This window comes from Sabethes cyaneus, chromosome 2, assembly GCF_943734655.1.
Source record: "Sabethes cyaneus chromosome 2, idSabCyanKW18_F2, whole genome shotgun sequence".
Taxonomy (NCBI): Eukaryota; Metazoa; Arthropoda; class Insecta; order Diptera; family Culicidae; genus Sabethes; species Sabethes cyaneus.
Window position 1 is genome coordinate 231942653 of NC_071354.1, and position 5657 is coordinate 231948309.

The following is a 5657-nucleotide window of genomic DNA, read 5'->3' on the forward strand; positions in this document are numbered from 1 at the left end:
TATGAAATAGTTTTCAAAATCTTACACAGATTTTCGCTTAATTTTCGTTTAAAAGATCTGTATTCTTCAATTTTCTCCAGGTTCAGACGCCCATTTTGACAGATCAGTTGTTTACGTTAGAATGTTCTTATTCAAGAGTATGATTGCTCTTTCAAGAATATACGATTTTATAAGAGTTTTATGGCAGTATTGTTAAGATAAACGAATCTTGCAGAAGAATGTCATAAGTTTTTGTCAAGACTATTATTAAGTTTTAAGGAGCGTCGTTTTTAAGCAAAAATGAAATATCCTCTAAAACCCCTTATAAGGTGAATTACACTTATTGATAATTTAGTTTTATGGGTGATTCTTCAATAGTTCAATAGTCCAATAGTGATATTCGTTTGTTGTACGATATTTCTCGCCGCCTTAGTGGTGCCAGGATGAATACAAAGATGCCGCTAAAGAGCAGAGCTGGTCAGCTATTGACTGACTGTACAGAACAGCTTAAGCAATGGACTCTTCCGAGTTTCAACTATCCCAGCAGTGAACCAGCAGCGTATGACGCCTACAGTTCGTCGAATTAATCGCGTCAATTCGGAGGCGCCATCGCTGGATGAAATTGGATTGGATAGGGATAGACTGTATTTCAGCCGAAATGCTCAAAGCTGACCTATCTTTGTCAGCCCTGATGATTCATCAGCTTTTCAGCAATATATGGGAAACCGCAACTTTTCTGGTGGACTGGATGCAGGGCATGTTGGTCAAAGTCCCTAAGAAAGGAGACCTAACGGAATGCGGTAACTGGCGTGGCATCACGATGCTCTGTATTACTCTCAAAGTACTCTGTAAGGTAATCCTCAACCGGATCCAGGAGAAGATCGACGCTACTCTCCGGCGGCAGCAAGCTGGATTCCGTGCTGGCCGATCATGTGTAGACCATATCACAACGCTCCGCATTATATTGGAGCAGATCAACGAATTCCAGGACTCTCTTCTGCTGGTGTTCGTTGACTTCGAAAATATCATCGAATCACGAAAATATCTGGGGCGCACTTAGGCGTAGAGGAGTTCCAGATAAGCTAGCTCCCAAGTAACAATTCAATAGCAAATTGATCTTATTCATTTCTCATAGTAGTTGTATCAGAGCATTTCAAAGTCTGTTAGGTTTTATAATGTTTCTCCTCAAGTGAATTGTATCTTATTTGATTAACATTTCTGAAGTATGACTGAAGGAGACTTGAAGAATCACCCATAAAACTAAATTATCAATAAGTGTAATTTACCTTATAAGGGGTTTTAAAGGATACTTCATTTTTGCTTAAAAACGACGCTTCTTAAAACTTAACAATAGTTTTGACAAAAACTTATGACATTCTTCTGCAAGATTCGTTTATCTTAACAATACTGCCATAAAACTCTTATAAAATCGTATATTCTTGAAAGAGAAATCATACTCTTGAATAAGAACATTCTAACGTAAACAACTAATCTGTCAAAATGGGCGTCTGAACCTGGAGAAAATTGAAGAATACAGATCTTTTAAACGAAAATTAAGCGAAAATCTGTGTAAGATTTTGAAAACTATTTCATATGAACAATCAGCGAAGTCACAAAACAATAAAGATCTCAGGACTAACTGAACTGGGGAAGGACAGTGCCGGTAATGATGCATTTGCCAGAGACGGTGCGGGTTTCCTCTAGAGCCTTTCGGTATTTTTTAAACTAATTATAGAGTTCATAAGTCAGATGTCTTTGAATGGAAAATGTTCGAAGGCACTGAAGCAGTTGAAGCATAATTTATAAAAAAAACAGTTGTACCAATTGTAAATTAAACGCTTGGAACTGTCGTGCAGTTCAAACATCACAAACAACACGTTACGTCGATACTTCATTGATGTTTTCTTTGATTATACTAGAATGGTTATCTTGCAAAGACTTGGTGCCCTGAAGTAATTCAAACAATTCTTATTCAAGCGCAACTTTGTCTTCTTCAAGAATACAATAAGTATTGATGAACTTATCGTGCTCTTGGAAAAATTTTCTTTGTCTTGTGCAAGAAATGTTAGTCTAATAAGCGCTTTCGGGTTGATTTGGATAAAACCATTGAAAAAATGGCGAACAGGGCTATTTTGATTACTTTTGAAATTGTAGTCAATTGCATATGGGCGCCTTTAAATATGGTATTATGCAATACCATTAGTGATCTTATCTTTTTAAATAAATGTGTAGACATATAAAAGCCTTTTTGCCACAATTAGTTAAAAATTTGGTTGCTATCAACTTCTTCATGAAATCATTAATTTTTTTTATTAATTTAATTTTTCAATAATCTAGCAAAAATAACTGGCGCGTTAAAATTTTCTAACTTTCATGTCACAAAACATCGACAAACCGAGCGTGGCATGAAAAATTTCTCATTTATGAGCAACAAAGCAGCTGCTTTTATCACCATTTTTATTTTCAATATTCATTATAACCATTTCGAAATAGCAATATCTGTGAATGCTTATAGCTTATAGCTCTTGATCAATTTAAAACATTTAAGGCTGTGAAAAGTGTATGATGTCTTGCAAGTGTTCTTTGAAGAGACAACCATAAAATCATCAACACTTGTGTTTCAAGCGACTCTTGGAAGTCATTGTAAATAGATATCGATAAGAATTATAAGTTTTAAAAGGATCTTTGGAAATTTTCTTGAGAACCTTCTTTAGTGTGGGCCTCCCTCGCCTTATAAAGGTTTTATGGCTGTTTTATCGCAGTTTTGTAGAATTACAAGTTTTGAGATCGGTTTTAAGCAGCAAATGCCTCCTGGAAACCTCTTCAAGTGCACCTTAAAATTGAAATTGTTACTTGGGAGTCCATCTCATCGAGGCTCAGTGCGAAGTCTGTCAATAAAGAAGGGTAATGACTAAAGACGGTATAAACCCATGGCTTTGCTTTTTTTTGCCTGGTAGCCTGATAACTGGATATCCAATGAGGAACTCCATCGTCGGTGTCATCAACGGCCGATAGTCACAGAAATTCGTGAATGTAGGTGGAAGTAGATCGGACACACCTTGAGGAAAGGAGCGAACGAGGTTTGCAGAGAAGCACTCGACTGGAATCCAGCGTAGAAGAGTTAGACCCAGAGGCGACGCAGTCTAGCCAACAACATCCGGGCTGTAGACGAGAACCTGTGCTGGCGACAAGTAAAAGCCATGGCGGGTAACCGTCAGCAATGGAGATCTCTGATTTCATCCCTTTGTTCTGCCGGACCGGCGGACATGGACACATAAGTAAGTAAGTAAGTCTGACGCAGACTAGCTCCGCCGTCCTATAGTTTCTAGTAATTACGTCAAAGTCGTCTGCAAAAGCTAGGAATTGGCTGCTTTTGCCGATGGTCGTTCCTTTCGATGCAGCCTCGCCGAATCACACCTTCAACAACGATATTAGATCAGGACAATCCATCTTCTTACCGCAACCCACTACGCAATTCGAAAGAACTCGAGAGTGGCCCCAAAACAAACACGTAGCACATCGCTCGCTCCAGGGTAACTTTGATCAGCCGCGTTAATTTGTCTGGAAAACCGTTTTCGTACATTATCTGCCTTAGTTGTTCGTGTTCGACTGTATCGCATGCTGCCTTGAAATCTACGAATATTCGATGCGTGAGCACGTTGTATTCCCAGCATTTTTGAAGAATTTCTCGGAATATGAAAATTTTATCCGTAGTAGTATGGACTCTCATTAAAGCTGCCTGGTAATGCCCTGCTATTAGAGACAGACGACCTAAAAAGATCTGGGAGAGTACCTTGTAGACGGTGGCGTACATCAATCGAACCGATCGCCTGTTTTGTAGTGTGGGACAAACCACACCTTCCATGTATGGTTCCGTACCATTTTTGTGATTTCTCGCCAGGACCGATCGGGAGCCGGAACGTTGCTATGGTTTGTGGTAACTTCAAAGTTAACACCGATCCGTATATGAACCGCTACCCCCTGTCGAACCCATCCGGCTCATTTGTAGTGCTTGGACATATCAGGTTTCGCTGCGTATCCTTTATGAAATTGTTTCATAAAACTTGTAATGCAAAGCCATGGTAACAACTGGTCCTTTAGAACTTGACCCTTCTTTATCGACAGACTTCACAAGCGGTTATTAGATTACAGGACAATTACGTGACTAGCGCAATGACTCTGTGGCAGCACCGTCCAGCCGAGATTCGAACATACGATCACTGGCTTGTTAGGTCAGCGTCGTACCCGAAGCTAACTGGACGATCATCAAACTTGCACGTATCATTAACCCGGTATAGTTATTCCGTTATTCCATTTCTTGACCTCTCCATCGCTTCCTAAGAGGCTTCTTCACCTAGCACCACAGTTGCGGTCTCATTGACGGCCAATCGTAACCTGCCCCATCTGTGTTCGTGGGTCGAAGCACCTGGCTTCCGAGGAAAATTGAGCTTCATCCAGCTGGTACGTGTAGTTTACGGCAACTGGCAAATTATCGAATTTCCGAATGTTTAACTGAGGAGGATGGTGCGTCTCAATGTGAGCTTTGAGCGCATGTAAGACTGCTAGAGTAATCCATGTTGATACCTGTTTCTCGAAGGGTACGTATGTTGGTGATGTTCGAGAAAACCGGCCATCAATAAGATCGGTGGGCTTATCGGATACATTTGCGGGGTAAGAAAGCTGCTCGCTATTCGCTGTTATCATTCGTGTCGGTGTACAGGTTATGGGACCCGATCATTGGTCTGTACATCATTTCCCTTCATATCCCCGATGACGATCTTGATGACGTCGCTTCCAACTGCACGTTGAACGCTTTCTTCTCATTGTAGGGTCTACCTTCCTGTGAACAGTGCACATTTATGATGATGCATTTGTAGAAATGGTCTTAAATCCTCAACATACACATTCGCCTTCCAATCCACCAGGCGATCCTGCATTCTACCCATCATTACAAAGTCCTTTCCCAGCTCGTTATCGCTCACTGCTCTGGTGAAATTAGGCTTTACCGCCACAGATCATTCGCATCTTCTGGCTCTTGTGAAAGATCACCTGCAGTGCTACGACGTCAAACTATTCCAGCAGTACCCAGTCGCCACCTACGAAGTTTAGCGATCCAAGCATCCATTCCCTGTCCTTATTTCGTCATCTTTGTCAATATCAAACTTTCCGAATCAATTTTTTTTTAATATTTCATTTCGTCGTTGTAATTAGTGACCCAAGAATGCCGAAATTAACGCGGATAGCTCGTATTTAATTATAAAAAAGGCCAGAAAATTGTTGTCGTTGATCAAAGGTAATCTCCTTTAACATATCCCACAACTGCCACGACAAGAAACAACCACAGTACGTCTATCCACTGCCAGAGGACCCATACGTGAAAACGGATGAAAAGTGGTGCAAACGACGGAAAAGGGGGATGAATTAATAGGTGCGCTATTTGAGAGCACGAAATGTTATCCGCTATCCTGAACGATCCAATAAGCCGACTAACTTGAAAGCGAAAGAACGCAAAGGTGAGAATTTGCAAACAAACATACAAACACTGTATAAAATATCCATGTTAGTCCGTGCTTCCATCCAGTTAGAGCATGCTGTTACGCTCGGTGCTTTGTTCGTACTGAAAGCTCCACTGCGGAGCGAATAAATTGGACATCGTGTGACACTTCGGGAGAAGTCTA